The following is a 17,204-nucleotide window of genomic DNA, read 5'->3' on the forward strand; positions in this document are numbered from 1 at the left end:
TATCTAGATACGAAGATAGGATAATTAATTTGGCTGCCACAAAATACCCTGAAAAACTACGTAAGGAATAATTATAAAATTTTGAAACTTAGTAATTTATAATTCCACTTTTGTAAAATATTGGAGAATTTGACTATTATTCATGATTTATTTATATTTTTCAGAAAGTCGTGTATTTTTATGTAGTACAGCAATTAGCAAGAATGGTGGGATATTTTTAGGTAATTATATATAGCAATTAGCAAGATAAAGCGATATCCACAAAAAATCTGGATGTGGATTTGCATTCCTAAAATCTTTTCTTTTCCTTTATTTGTTTTTATTGATATAGAAATGTGGTGTATTTAGCAAATGGTAGTTTTTAAATTGCACTAATTAGTAGTGGAATCATGTCTAACACTACAACCATTGAATAATTGGATCCCTTTCCTAAAAGTGACCAACAACACCTAAGTGGGAATTTTACTTTTCTTAATCACATTATAAATTTTATTTTTGTACATTATTATCGTACAGAAAAATTGTCGTCAGGATATGGATGGATCACAGACGTTATCGGCAAACTGAATAAGGCAACTTTTTCTTTCTTTAGTAATCCCATGCACTCAACTACCAAAAGACTAAAGGAAAGAATGATTACGGTGGGTAGGTACGGTATACATTACCGAAACCACCGTACCGTAAATTTGGTACGTGAAAAATTCATATATTTACCTTACCAAATTTTTCGGTATATCGAACGTCAATATTCTTTATTTTCGGTATGACGAAATTTCATACCGATACCATACCTCATTTTTGGTATACCGTACTTTTGCGGTATACCTGACTTTCAACATCAATGAAAATAGATAATTTATGTTTTTAGAATATAATTTATATTTTATAATGTTAAACATAAATTAAATATATTTTATTCATAATTATATTTATATTTAACAATAGATTTTATAATTTAAAAATATATAAAATATAGTTTATATATAATTATATTTATAATTTATGGTGTTTACCGAATTTCGTACAATCTGGCCTGCCAAGAACTAAAGAAAGAAGATCTTGCTTCTTTTGATGATTTCATGGGTAGAAATCTTATGAGGTTTTGCAAGTCATTCATTACTCTGTATTGAATGCAAGAGAAAAACAGCTACAAAATGTCAGAATTTCGTTGATGGAGAGAAAATATATGAAATTGCAAGATGTTGTTGGTATTTCTATTGTTGCTATGTCCTAACATAAGAAAGATGCATTGTATTATTGTTCCTTCTTTAGGGGGTCATTTTGAGGTGAGCTTGCGCTTGCATTGTGAGACCTGAAGCAAGATCATGTGGTTGTTGGGTGTGGGATTATACAGTAATTCCATGTTTGCATGCGTGTGTAGTACTTAATTTCTGAAACAAATCTGCCGAATCTCATGTGAATGAGTACTTTACAATGGAGAAGTATAATCGTCCCATTTTAGCAGTCCCAGTTATTTTTTTGCACTCGTTTTATAAAAATGATAATAAATAGTTAAAGTGGAGAAATGGTAAAGTAAGAGAGAATACTATAGATAAGACTTTTCTCTACACTTTAACTATATTGTATCATTTGTATAAAATGAGTGATCGGGACTGCTAAAATGGGACGGATGGAGTATATGGATTTGGGATCCCACCGTTGAATGGTGAGAACCTGTGGCCTGTGCAAAAGGGAAACAAGGACGACATCACAGAGCTAATCCGACAAAAGGTTGCTCATATATATATATATATATATATATTTCATTTGATTTAATCAATTTACTAACTTATACATATTTTTGTTTTCTTGATAGGGGAAACAAGGCCGACCTCCGCAGCCAAGACTATATACAGCAGCAACGTACTTATTCTCATGTGCACATCTCAGCAAAGCCAAGTTTAAAAAGAATATTGGACTTCTGCTGTAAAAATTTTGATGTATTTTGGATATCAAATTCTATAAGGTTTCATTTCCACGTATTTTTTTTGTCAAAATCAGACATGTTTTATCGATCTAGGAGTTGATTTATAAACTCACATCCTAAAATATTCGAGTTTATGTATGGAACTGATAATCTCTTTTGTTCATTATATGTATCTCTTTCCCGATTTATGTAGATACTGCAAACTAGTAATTGATATACATAATCCAAAGAAAAATGTGTTAAGTAAATTAAACCAAAAATCGAGAAACACAAAATCCTATATTTTTTCAAAATTTCGTGGGAAGGAAATGCCAGATTTTCTTAAAAGTTATTGGTTTTAGAGACCAAAATATCATTATTATGTATCTGACTGTCCACGTAGATTTTCCGATCTGTACACGGAGGATGTTTTTGCCGGAAAAATTCCAAATCGGTGAAAATAACACGACCCGTCAAAGTTTATGGTTTTATGTACAAATTTCAAAGTTAATGGGAAATACCAAATTTCATCCAAAGTTAATGGTTTTTAAGACCATTGATTACCGATGCACTATTTTTTAACACTACAACTACTTGCAAGTATGCAGGGCAGAAATAGTATAGCTAAAGGTCAGTAGCGATATATTGAACACAGAGAATATAATTGCAACTGGCTATCATTTACTAAACGTCATATACTATCTAGAGAAACAAGAGTTTTGGTTGGATTAATTAACTAGACAGAAAATAAATAAACAAAGCATGTAAATAAATAAGTTAATCCAGCAATGATGGAATTAAAGGACAATTCAAGAAGTTAATCAAGCAAAGATGGAATTAAAGGACAATCCATACTTCACCAGAAATAATCACATAGAATAGATCACGTACACTAGAGTCGTCAATCCTAAATTTATAACTCCCAAAAGCACCTAAGACTCCTATTGTTCTCGCTCTCAATTAAAAGTACCGTTGTAAGGGAAATTAACTGTAGCACCAAATAAGCTCTTCTAAAAAGCAAACCTCCTCTCACGATTATGTTGCAAGTCAATAATAGATCATCATAGAATGTGTCACTTAAATATGAAAAATTATCCAATACTTAGAATAGAATCAAATATTGAACAAAACGGATATTATATAAACCAATAAAAGTTACTAACACATCCCAAGAATTCTTATAGTTTAGGTACTCATAGACAAATAGCAAAACCTACAAATTAAAGTACAAAACATAAAGAAAAAGCAAACAAAACCCAATGATGAATTGTTGTGCAATCTTTAGTCTTCTTTTGCCTTGCTCCAATATCCAAGAATGGTGGATGGAATGATGGACGAAGGAATTAGGGTTAAAGAGTGGAGGCTCCCCAATTTTGGAGGCTATGAATAGGTGTATATTATGAATTAGGTTATGGGATATATATAGACTTGGAAAAGGTTTAAACTTGATAAAAAAAAGTGTCCTCCAAGTAGTGTTCCTTACATTAGATGAGGCACGAGATAATTGGGAAAACACTGCCTGGGGAGATTTTCGGAAGTTTATGTTGATTGAAAGGCCAAGACGCAATAACCAAGTTTATGATCCTTTTATACCGTACTATCAGTGGCCATGAAACCGAAAAGCTAGCCTTGGTTTTTTCAACCGCGGAGGAGAGTTTGTCGAGGTATACTTGACTGCGTATAAGAGAGCAGACGAGAGCGGACAAATATTTGGATGTTTGTGCTTTTTGTAGACGACAGTGATAAGTCAAAAGGAGCCCACAATTGATAACCATGAAGAAAAAGAAGAGGTTTTGCTAGGGAAAGAGTTGGATTACGTTACGCAAGAGATTAAAAATCCTCTTAATGGCATCCGGTTCACCTATAAACTCCTGCAAGGCTCACTCACTTCAGATGATCATAAGAAATTTCTCATACCAGCGATGCCTGTGAACGACAGATTTTATCCATCATCGACAATATTAATGCAGGAAGTTTTGAAGAAAGACAAGTCTTTTTATCTAGCACAATGTTAGTTGCATGTAAAAGTATTGAATTCGAATACATTATTTACACGATGTTTTTTTTTTGGTCGCGCAGCGTGACCGAGCTAAAAATCGAAGAGTTTGTTTTGGGAGATATTGTGAATGCTATATTTAGCCAAGCTATGATTTTGATAAGAGAAAAGGATTTGCATCTTATCCATGACGTTCCCGATCAAGTAAGAGTCTATGTGTATACGACGACCAAATGAAGCTCCAATTGCCTTGTCCGATTTCTTGCTATGTGTTGTGTTAGTATGCCTTGAATCTGTTCAGATCATGTTTCCTAATTGGGATAGGATTATGTTTCCGAATTAGGATAGAATCCCATGTGTGCATATTTATATGGGAGTAGAGCACATAATTATGTGATCTTAGATCGAATCTGAAATCTGTAGCCATAATCTAAAAACACTCTGAATAAAATCTATTCTCTGTTCCTGCCCGTGGATGTAGCCAATTGGCGAACCACGTAAATTTGTGTCTTCTTTACGTTTCTGTTTATCTTGATTACACAATTACTCTATTCTGTCACAATAAACTGGTATCAGAGCCTGGTTTTCGGATAGGGTTTTGAATTCCGCATCTGTTAGGGTTTCTGTGTTAATCAATCAAGATGTCTGCTCTGAACGTTAAGGTCGAAAATTCAGTGGGAGTGCCTTGTTTTCGGACTTGGGCAAATTTGAGGCAAGAATGGAGAAGTTTGTTTGTCTGGCATTGTAATGATGCATCTGTATGGGAGAATTCAAGTCAATGTGGAGATTTGTTAGTGTGCCTTGAATCTGTTCAGATCATGTTTCCTAATTGGGATATGATTATGTTTCCGAATTAGGATAGGATCTCATGTGTGCCTATTTATATGAGAGTAGAGCAGATAATTCTGTGATCTTAGATCCAATCTGAAATCTGTAAACATAATCTGAAAACACTCTGAATAAAATATGTTCTTCGTTCCTGCCCGTGGATGTAGCCAATTGGCGAACCACGTAAATTTTGTGACTCTTTACGTTTCTGTTTATCTTGATTACACAATTACTCTATTATGTCACAACAAACTGGTATCAGAGCCTGGTTTTCGAACTAGGGATTTGAATTCCGCATCTGTTAAGGTTTCTATCTTAATCGATCAAGATGTCTGCTTTGAACGTGAAGTCTGGTTTTCGGACCAGGGAAAATTTGAAGCAGGAATGGAGAAGTTTGTTCGTCTGGCATTGTAATGATGCATCTGCAAGGGAGAATTCAAGTGAAGGTGGAGATTTGTTAGTATGTCTTGAATCTGTTCAGATCATGTTTCCTAATTGGGATAGGATTATGTTTCCTACTTAGGATAGGATCCCATGTGTGCATATTTATATGGGAGTAGAGAACATAATTCTGTGATCTTAGATCCAATCTAAAATCTATAGCCATAATCTGAAAACACTCTGAATAAAATCTGTTCTCCGTTCCTGCCCGTGGATGTAGCCAATTGGTGAACCACGTAAATTTTGTGTGTCTTTACGTTTCTGTTTATCTTGATTACACAATTACTCTATTCTATCACACCACGTTGTGGACTACGCGCCTTCTCCAGATGGCTGGGTGGAAATGGATGTATCATCTCAATTCAAATTCAAAGTAATACAAGATGGAAATGAATTTGTTCATCTGAAAATCAGGTAGTATAAACACAATAATGCTAGTTTTCTTAATTTATAGCTCATATATATAGATTCAATGTTTTCTGAAATGTTACATGTTTATGATGTGAATATCTCACTATATATAAGAAAAATTGATATACAAGATTTTGTTTACTTGTATATAGAGAATGGCTGATCCTGGCCAAGGCTTGCCTCACTCTCTGATTGGGGATATGTTTGGCGCGGAAAGCAATTGTATGACACAAGAAGGAATGGCGTTGAACATTTCCTAGATGCTTGTCGGCATGATGAAAGGTAATGTTCGTTACATTAGAGAGCGAAAGCAATGTTACTTCTAAACTGACATTGAGCTTCGATCCAAAATTACATAGCTCTAGTAATGTTGTCGGATGAGTTGTAGGACGACATTTTCGTGATTTAAAGATCACAAGTCGAGCTACACTCTTTACTAACATGAATGTGCAACTAACTATAAAAGTTATAGTATTTTTGTTTGAGTATGTTGTTATTTTTTTATGTTCGAAATTGACACTTGTATTATTTCCTAAGTTGTAAATATTATGTAATTTTAGCGTGGAAAATATAAAAATAACTAGAGATTTTATAAGATTTGGTTATTTTAAGTAAATTACCTTGCTTGATTTGTGTATTTTAAATAATGTGTAACACTATGATTGCTTGCTTGTCTTGGAACCGCAGGTGGTTACAGTTCCAAGACAAGTGATCATAGTGGTTCGGGTTTCGGTTCGAAATAGCCAATATTTGGCCAATTCCAATCCTAGTTTCGGTTATCAGGTTTCTTGGTTTTGAGATTTTTTTCAAATGATTGATGATGTGTGTTAAGTAGATTACGAAGTTTTTGCACAACTAATCTGGTAGTAGTATGCTACCAACATCAACTTCTTTCGATACTTACGTCTTAATACAAAGTTTAACATAAAGTTTGTACTATTATCTCAGGTGTTGAGAAAATTGTGACACAAAGTCCTATCCGAACAACCCGACCGGGTGGCATGGTTTGCCACAAGTTACCCGGTCGGGTGAGTCTTCCTGGCTCTTTCACGCCGTCGACGAGGCACCCGGGCGGGTAGCACTGAGGCTACCCGGCCGGGTGGGACAATGTGGCTGCGGCTCCTCCAGCGAGTAGCACCCAACCGGGTGATTTGGTGCGTCAAATCCCACCCGGCCGGGTGGAAGCTTTCCTCCCTCATTTTTCGGCACTATCCTCATCGTGGACTCCTATTTCTTCATGGACTCCTCCTGCATGGCCTTTTGAATAAAAGTAGAGAGCCCTTCACGTATCCGCTTCGCCATGGACCTCATCGTAGGTCCTCCACGTGGGGTCGTATCATCCTCCCCTTCTTGGAGAGGATTTGTCCTCAAATTCGGACTACCTACAAAATCAAAGGGGCTCAAGTCAGCAACATTGAACGTACAACTCACATTGTACTCACCGGACACGTCGATCACAAAGGCGTTGTCATTGACGCGCTCCAACACAAGGAATGGACCATCACGGAAAAATAAGCTATGAGTTTCCCTCCTTGCATGAGAACTCCATCAATTCCTACCCTCCAACTCAAAAGTTTTGTCAAAGTTGAGAAGAGCTAACAAAGGAGCATGGGTAAGGTCATTTTTCAAGGTGTTAAAGGCTTTCTCTTCCCCTCTCCCCACTTAAACTCTACATTCTTCTTCACAAGGTGATTTAAAGGGGGCCTTAGTAGAAAACTCCCTCACAGACCTCCTATAAAAACTTGCTAGACCTTGGGGTCTATTGCCTCGTTGGTGATGGCGGTTATGGTAAAGAATGGTGGCTCGAGAAAGTAGTGGGGGTTGGTAGTGTGCCACCACACGTCTCCACACTATGTCCCTTTTTCCTCTCCAGTATGCTTGTGAGTTCTTGATGAATGCGTTTGGTTTGCAGCACATGGAAATTCAAGCAGCCTCACAGATGGCGGAGAAGAGGAGCATCCATATGCAGACGTTGCTGACTGATATGCTCTTTAGAGAAGCTCCGGCTTGCATAGTGACTCAGTCTCCTAACATCATGGATCTTGTGAAATGTGACGGGGATGCACTCTTTTACGGTGGGAAATGTTGATTGCTTGGTGTCACTCCGACAGAAATGCAGATGGATGATATCATGGAATGGTTGTTGAGTACACTTCGAGATGCCATGGGGTTGAGTATCGACAATCTTGTTGATGCTGGCTATCCACGAGCAGCCTTATTAGGTGATGCCATTTGTGGCATGGCTGCTGCAAGAATTTTCACTCGAAACTTCGTCTTTTGGTTTAGGTCTCACGTTGCAAAGGAAATCAAGTGGGGAGGTGCTAAACAAAATCCGGATGAAAAAGATGATGGTGGAAAGATGCGTCCCAGATCATTGTTTAACGCCTTTATTGAAATAACGAAATGCAAGAGTATGCCGTGGGAGGCTGCAGAGATCAATGTAATTCATTTTTTGCAAATTATAATGAGGGATAGTTTTCAAGAGAGTGAAGATAGTGGTTGTAAACCAGGTGTGAACTCTGATCCGGAAGGTGAACAAGTGGATGAAATTTCTCTAATGGCAGCTGAAATGGCTCGATTAATCGAAACATCAGTTGCTCCAATTCTTGGGATCGACTCATCTGGTTTGATAAATGGATGGAATTGCAAAATATGTGAGTTAACTGGATTGGAGTTGCTTGAAGTTCTTGGGAAGTCACTAGTTCTTGATGTTGTCCATGAGAATTCGCGTGATGATGTCTAGAACCTTCTGGCCCGAGCTCTTGAAGGTAACTTGTCGTTTAACTATGCTATTTCTATCTACTCAATGACATTCTGTGTTCAAAATCAAACGATAATCGTAAGAGATTGCTGATATTGTTATTTGTTTAATCATGTTCATATTTTTTGACTTTTTCATGGTGCTCGAATATTTTTTATTATTGCACGACTCACATATCTCGACTTTCTCTAGGTATTAAGGATAAAAATGTGGAAATACAGCTAAAGAAGTTCGAAGCAAATGCACCAAACTCAGTCGTATACGTTCTGGTAAATGCGTGCACTAGCTGGGACTACAGAAACAACGTCGTGGGGGCATGCTTTGTAGGTCAAGATATCACCGCTGAGAAAACAGTGACGACTAATATCATCCGTATGCAAGGTGACTACAAGGCTATAATACAAAGTGTAAATAATGTGATTCCACCCATATTCGCTTCTGATGAGAATGCACGTTGTTCTGAATAGAATGCGGTCATGGAAAAGCTGACGGGTTGGATGAAGCACGAGATAATTGTGAATGCTATATTGAGCCAAGCTATAATTTTTTTATGAGAAAAGGATTTGCATCTTATCCATGACATTCCCGAGCAAGTAAAGAGTCTATGTGTATACGACGACCAAATGAAGCTCCAATTGGCCTTGTCCGATTTCTTGCTATGCGTTGTGGACTACGCGCCTTCTCCAGATGGCTGGGTGGAAATGGATGTATCATCTCAATTCAAAGTAATACAAGATGGAAATAAATTTTTTCATTTGAAAAATTCATGTAGTATAAACACAGTCATGTTGGTTTTCTTAATTTATAGCTCATATATATAGTTTATGATGTGAATATCTCACTATATATAAGAAAAATTGATATACAAGATTTTGTTTACTTGTATATAGAGAATGGCTGATCCTGGCCAAGGCTTGCCTCACTCTCTGATTGGGGATATGTTTGGCGCGGAAAGCAATTGTATGACACAAGAAGGAATGGCGTTGAACATTTCCCAGATGCTTGTCGGCATGATGAAAGGTAATGTTCGTTACATTAGAGAGCGAAAGCAATGTTACTTCCAAACTGACATTGAGCTTCGATCCAAAATTACATAGCTCTAGTAATGTTGTCAGATGAGTTGCAGGACGACATTTTCGTGATTTAAAGATCACAAGTCTTAACTAACATGTATGTGCAACTAACTATAAAAGTTATAGTATTTTTGTTTTAGTATGTTGTTATTTTTTGATGTTCGAAATTGACACTTGTATTATTTCCTAAGTTGTAAATATTATGTAATTTTAGTGTGGAAAATATAAAAATAACTAGAGATTTTACAAGATTTGGTTATTTTAAGTAAATTACCTTGCTTGATATGTGTATTTTAAATAATGTGTAACACTGTGATTGCTTGCTTGTCTTGGAACCGCAGGTGGTTACAGTTCCAAGACCAGTGATCATAGTGGTTCGGGTTTCGGTTCAAAATAGCCAATATTTGGCCAATTCCAATCCTAGTTTCTGTTATCAGGTTTCTTGGTTTTGAGGTTTTTTTCAAATGATTGATGATGTGTGTTAAGTAGATTACGAAGTTTTTTCACAACTAATCTGGTAGTAGTATGCTACCAACATCAACTTCTTTCGATACTTAAGTCTTAATACAAAGTTTAACATAAAGTTTGTACTATTATCTCAGGTGTTGAGAAAAGTGTGACACAAAGTCCTATCCGAACAACGCGAGTCACCCGACCGGGTGGCATGGTTTGCCACAAGTTACCCGGTCGGGTGAGTCTTCCTGGCTCCTTCACGCCGTCGACGAGGCACCCGGGCGGGTAGCACTGAGGCTACCCGGCCGGGTGGGACAATGTGGCTGCGGCTCCTCCAGCGAGTAGCACCCGACCGGGTGATTTGGTGCGTCAAATCCCACCCGGCCGGGTGGAAGCTTTCCTCCCTCATTTTTCGGCACTATCCACATCGTGGACTCCTTTTTCTTCATGGACTCCTCCTGCATGGCCTTTTGAATAAAAGTAAAGAGCCCTTCACGTATCCGCCTCGCAATGAACCTCATCGTAGGTCCTCCACGTGGGGTTGTATCATCCTCCCCTTCTTAAAGAGGATTTGTCCTCAAATTCGGACTACCTACAAAATCAAAGGGGCTCAAGTCAGCCACATTGAACGTACAACTCACATTGTACTCACCGGACACGTCGATCACAAAGGCGTTGTCATTGACGCGCTCCAACACAAAGAATGGACCATCACAGAAAAATAAGCTATGGGTTTCCCTCCTTGCATGCGAACTCCATCAATTCCTACCCCACTAGCATCACACTCCAACTCAAAAGTTTTGTCAAAGTTGAGAAGAGCTAACAAAGGAGCATGGGTAAGGTCATTTTTCAAGGTGTTAAAGGCTTTCTCTTGCCCCTCTCCCCACTTAAACTCTACATTCTTCTTCACAAGGTGATTTAAAGGGGGCCTTAGTAGAAAACTCCCTCACAGACCTCCTATAAAAACTTGCTAGACATTGGGGTCTATTTCCTCGTTGGTGATGGCGGTTATGGTAAAGAATGGTGGCTCGAGAAAGTAGTGGGGGTTGGTAGTGTGCCACCACACGTCTCCACACTATGTCCCTTTTTCCTCTCCGGTATGCTTGTGAGTTCTTGATGCATGCGTTTGGTTTGCAGCACATGGAAATTCAAGCAGCCTCACAGATGGCGGAGAAGAGGAGCATCCATATGCAGACGTTGCTGACTGATATGCTCTTTAGAGAAGCTCCGGCTTGCATAGTGACTCAGTCTCCTAACATCATGGATCTTGTGAAATGTGACGGGGATGCACTCTTTTACGGTGGGAAATGTTGATTGCTTGGTGTCACTCCGACAGAAATGCAGATGGATGATATCATGGAATGGTTGTTGAGTACACTTCGAGATGCCATGGGGTTGAGTACCGACAATCTTATTGATGCTGGCTATCCACGAGCAGCCTTATTTGGTGATGCCATTTGTGGCATGGCTGCTGCAAGAATTTTCACTCGAAACTTCGTCTTTTGGTTTAGGTCTCGTTGCAAAGGAAATCAAGTGGGGAGGTGCTAAACAAAATCCGGAAGAAAAAGATGATGGTGGAAAGATGCGTCCCAGATCATTGTTTAACGCCTTTCTTGAAATAACGAAAAGCAAGAGTATGCCGTGGGAGGCTGCAGAGATCAATGCAATTCATTTTTTGCAAATTATAATGAGGGATAGTTTTCAAGAGAGTGAAGATAGTGGTTGTAAACCAGGTGTGAACTCTGATCCGGAAGGTGAACAAGTGGATGAAATTTCTCTAATGGCAGCTTAAATGGCTCGATTAATCGAAACATCAGTTGCTCCAATTCTTGGGAACGACTCATCTGGTTTAATAAATGGATGGAATTCCAAAATATGTGAGTTAACTGGATTGGAGTTGCTTGAAGTTCTTGGGAAGTCACTAGTTCTTGATGTTGTCCATGAGAATTCGCGTGATGTTGTCTAGAACCTTCTGGCCCGAGCTCTTGAAGGTAACTTGTCGTTTAACTATGCTATTTCTATCTACTCAATGACCTTCTGTGTTCACAATCAAACGATAATCGTAAGAGATTGTTGATATTGTTATTCGTTTAATCATGTTCATATTTTTTAACTTTTTCATGTTGCTCGAATATTTTTTATTATTGCACGACTCACCTATCTCAACTTTCTCTAGGTATTGAGGATAAAAATGTGGAAATACAGCTAAAGAAGTTCGAAGCAAATGCACCAAACTCAGTCGTATACCTTCTGGTAAATGCGTGCACTAGCTGGGACTACAGAAACAACGTCGTGGGGGCATGCTTTGTAGGTCAAGATATCACCGCTGAGAAAGCAGTGACGACTAACATCATCCGTATGCAAGGTGACTACAAGGCTATAATACAAAGTGTAAATAATGTGATTCCACCCATATTCACTTCTGATGAGAATGCACGTTGTTCTGAATGGAATGCGGTCATGGAAAAGCTGACCGGTTGGATGAGGCACGAGATAATTGTGAATGCTATATTGAGCCAAGCTATGATTTTTTTCTGAGAAAAGGATTTGCATCTTATCCATGATATTCCCGAGTAAGTAAAGAGTCTATGTGTATACGACGACCAAATGAAGCTCCAATTGGCCTTGTCCGATTTCTTGCTATGCGTTGTGGACTACGCCCCTTCTCCAGATGGCTGGGTGGAAATGGGGTATCATCTCAATTCAAAGTAATACAAGATGGAAATGATTTTTTTCATTTGAAAAATTCAGGTAGTATAAACACAATCATGTTGGTTTTCTTAATTTATAGCTCATATATATAGTTTATGATGTGAATATCTCACTATATATAAGAAAAATTGATATGCAAGATTTTGTTTACTTGTATATAGAGAATGGCTGATCCTGGCCAAGGCTTGCCTCACTCTCTGATAGGGGATATGTTTGGCACGGAAAGCAATTGTATGACACAAGAAGGAATGGCGTTGAACATTTCCCACATGCTTGTCGGCATGATGAAAGGTAATGTTCGTTACATTAGAGAGCGAAAGCAATGTTACTTCCAAACTGACATTGAGATTCGATCCAAAATTACATAGCTCTAGTAATGTTGTCGGATGAGTTGCAGGACGACATTTTCGTGATTTAAAGATCACAAGTAAAGCTACACTCTTAACTAACATGTATGTGCAACTAACTATAAAAGTTATAGTATTTTTGTTTGAGTACGTTGTTATTTTTTGATGTTCGAAATTGACACTTGCATTATTTCCTAAGTTGAAAATATTATGTAATTTTAGTGAGGAAAATATAAAAATAACTAGAGATTTTATAAGATTTGGTTATTTTAAGTAAATTACCTTGCTTGATTTGTGTATTTTAAATAATGTGTAACACTGTGATTACTTGCTTGTCTTGGAACCGCAGTTGGTTACAGTTCCAAGACAAGTGATCATAGTGGTTCGGGTTTCGGTTCGAAATAGCCAATATTTGGCCAATTCCAATCCTAGTTTCGGTTATCAGGTTTCTTAGTTTTGAGGTTATTTTCAAATGATTGATGATGTGTGTTAAGTAGATTACGAAGTTTTTGCGCAACTAATCTGGTAGTAGTATGCTACCAACATCAACTTCTCTCGATACTTATGTCTTAATACAAAGTTTAACTTAAAGTTTGTACTATTATCTCAGGTGTTGAGAAAATTGTGACACAAAGTCCTATCCGAACAACGCGAGTCACCCGACCGGGTGGCATGGTTTGCCACAAGTTACCCGGTCGGGTGAGTCTTCCTGGCTCTTTCACGCCGTCGACGAGGCACCCGGGCGGTTAGCACTGAGGCTACCCGGCCGGGTGGGACAATGTGGCTGCGGCTCTTCCAGCGAGTAGCACCCGACTGGGTGATTTGGTGCGTCAAATCCCACCCGGTCGGGTGGAAGCTTTCCTCCCTCATTTTTCGGCACTATCCTCATCGTGGACTCCTCTTTCTTCATGGACTCCTCCTGCATGGCCTTTTGAATAAAAGTAGAGAGCCCTTCACGTATCCGCTTCGCCATGGACCTCATCGTAGGTCCTCCGCGTGGGGTCGTATCATCCTCCCCTTCTTGGAGAGGATATGTCCTCAAATTCGGACTCCCTACAAAATCAAAGTGGCTCAACTCAGCCACATTGAACGTACAACTCACATTGTACTCACCGGACACGTCGATCACATAGGCGTTGTCATTGACGCGCTCCAACAGGAAATCAAGTGGGGAGGTGCTAAACAAAATCCAGAAGAAAAAGATGATGGTGGAAAGATGCGTCCCAGATCATTGTTTAACGCTTTTCTTGAAATAATGAAAAGCAAGAGTATGCCGTGGGAGGCTGCTGAGATCAATGCAATTCATTTTTTGCAAATTATAATGAGGGATAGTTTTCAAGAGAGTGAAGATAGTGGTTGTAAACCAGGTGTGAACTCTGATCCGAAAGGTGAACAAGTGGATGAAATTTCTCTTATGGCAGCTGAAATGGTTCGATTAATCGAAACATCAGTTGCTCCAATTCTTGGGATCGACTCATCTGGTTTGATAAATGGATGGGATTCCAAAATATGTGAGTTAACTGGATTGGAGTTGCTTGTAGTTATTGGGAAGTCACTAGTTCTTGATGTTGACCATGAGAACTCGCGTGATGTTGTCTAGAACCTTCTGGCCCGAGCTCTTGAAGGTAACTTGTCGTTTAACTATGCTATTTCTATCTACTCAATGACCTTCTGTGTTCACAATCAAACGATAATTGTAAGAGATTGCTGATATTGTTATTCGTTTAATCATGTTCATATTTTTCGACCTTTTCATGTTGCTCGAATATTTTTTATTATTGCACGACTCACATATCTCAACTTTTTCTAGGTATTGAGGATAAAAATGTGGAAATACAGCCAAAGAAGTTCGAAGCAAATGCACCAAACTCAGTCGTATACCTTCTGGTAAATGCGTTCACTAGCTGGGACTACAGAAACAACGTCGTGGGGGCATGCTTTGTAGGTCAAGATATCACCGCTGAGAAAACAGTGACGACTAATATCATCCGTATGCAAGGTGACTACAAGGCTATAATTGTAACGCCCCACTTTTCGAACCCTAAAGTACTGGTTTTAAAGCTATTAATTTTGTGAAGTCCGTGAATTAATTGTCGGTAATTTAATTGGTGAATTAATTGTTGTTGGACTAGAAGTTGGGAAATAAAATATATTGCGAATATAAATAATTCCTTTCCGTGAGGAATATTTATAGGACTCAATTCCGTGTTGGATCCGATAAATTAAATAATTAATATAAAAGACCAGTCCGTGATAAATAAATTGCGGACTGCGCGATTTAAAATAAAATACAATGGGCTGTGAATTAAACTAAACTAATTAAAATAAAATATCCTTGGTTTCAATTATAATTAAAGATTCTGCGCATATTTTCCTCCTCCGTGAAAAGATATTCCTCTTCCGTAATCTGCAAATAAAATACCAAATAAATTCAATTAAATCAAAAACAAGAAATAAAAGAGAAATTCGAATCCTCCCTCTAATCCCACGACTAAACCCACTCTCTCCCCCCTAAAATCTCTCCCACATCCAAACCACCCATGCCTCTAATTTAATCACCAAATCTATTCATTCTGCCTATTCTACACGTCCTCTGCAGCAAGAACCTCTTCAAATTTCAATTCAAGGTAATCAACTTCATCAATTCGTTTTGTAGACTCCTCAATGTTGTTCGAAATCAACATCTGTAATCTCTGTTGACAGAAACCACATCCGGAGGAACCTCTTTGTTCACCCAACACAATTTTCATTCCAATTCAACTGCAGGAAGAAGGTAAAAAAATTCCTTTTAAATTTGAACTCCATACACATCAAGCACACGCTTACTTTCTGCATTCACCCATGACTGCCATCTTAAACTCTCGCAAATTATACGAACAAACTTCCATCAACAATCAAACACCCTCATTGTGTAATTGAAAATTAAGAACGAAAGAAACGTTTTTTGGAATGAGAACTTATCTTTCGGGGTCTTGCGGGGCTGAACGGGTTGGTTCCGGGATGTTTTGGGGCTGTTCGGAGGGAATCGGGACTGTTTCGGGGTGGTTTCGGGGCTGCACGACCACCGACTGAGCGGCGGCAGCAGCAGCCTGACCCGGCGGCACCTCCCGGCAGCAGCGGCGACACCTCCCGGCAGCAGCGGCGGCATCTCCCGGCAGCGACGGTAGCAGCAGCGACGGCAGACGGATTTGGCGGCGACGGAGCAACGGCTGTCCGACGGATCGACGGCCGGATTTCCCCCGCTCCAACGACACTGTGGCGGCCGCAACTTGTCTTCCCGGTGAGCAGCGGCCGACGGCGTGGAGTGAATCGGAGCAGGCGACGAACGGATTGGGGGGGGGGGGTTCCTTCCGTTTTGGTCGAGAGTGAGAGAAGAAGAGAGATAGGGGGAGAGAAAGAAAGAGGCGTGGAGAAGGAAGGTGAAGTTTTGGGCTTTTGTTTCTTTTAAATGACTTGGGCCTTCATTGAATAAAATTGGGCCTCATTAATTAGAAGTGGGTGGATTAATTAAATTGATGGGCTCCTTTTTAATTGTTGGGTTTATTTTGGTAATTGGAGATACAAGGTGATGAAATAATTAAGTTTTGGGCCGATAATTAATTGGGGCGAACTTTTAAATAAATCCTTGAATTGATAATTAAATTAAATGTGGGGACTTATTTAATTAATTTCGGAATATTTCAACGAGTGAATAATTATATCCTAAGTCCGAAATAAATATAGTTCGAGGGAAAGTTGTTGCGATAATTAATTACACCTTTTATAATTTTGGGGATTTTATTTCGATATCATTAAGAAAATACGAGGAGCCAACGGTGGAAATTGGGAGCGTAAGCGGCCGTCGAACAATCGAAAACCGAGATAAATCGAGATAAAAGACTTGCTTAGGATGCAAGCATTTTTAGTTATTTGTTTAAAACAATGTGTTGATTTATCTATTATATAAATTGTTAAAGGTGAATCGCAAAGGAAAGAACGTAATTTCAAATTAAGCACTCGAGGTGGGCTTTCTTTTACTAAACTCTTTTACGTTTTCAAAAGTATGATTATGGTGGGATAAGGGTGGTTTAAATTGTTATGTCATGCCATGTTTGTTTTGATGATGAGATTGTTGCCTGATGCCTAGTTTGTGAGTTCGCTCCATTAGGCTATAGGGCTATGTTGAGATTGTTGCCTGATGCCTAGTTTGTGAGTTCGCTCCATTAGGCTATAGTGCTATGTTAAACGAATTCGGGTCTGAGTAGGGCCGCAAACCCTATCAGGCTAGTGTACACAG

The 17,204-nt window shown here is 38.8% G+C and overlaps 2 pseudogenes; both read left to right on the forward strand.

Moving 5' to 3' along the window:
- Positions 1-5,058: 5,058 nt before the first annotated feature.
- LOC121800834 lies at positions 5,059-8,897 on the forward strand (annotated as a pseudogene).
- Positions 8,898-9,236: 339 nt separating this feature from the next.
- Positions 9,237-12,407, forward strand: LOC121800835 (annotated as a pseudogene).
- Positions 12,408-17,204: the final 4,797 nt, after the last annotated feature.

Source organism: Salvia splendens, chromosome 4 (assembly GCF_004379255.2).
Source record: "Salvia splendens isolate huo1 chromosome 4, SspV2, whole genome shotgun sequence".
Taxonomy (NCBI): domain Eukaryota; kingdom Viridiplantae; phylum Streptophyta; class Magnoliopsida; order Lamiales; family Lamiaceae; genus Salvia; species Salvia splendens.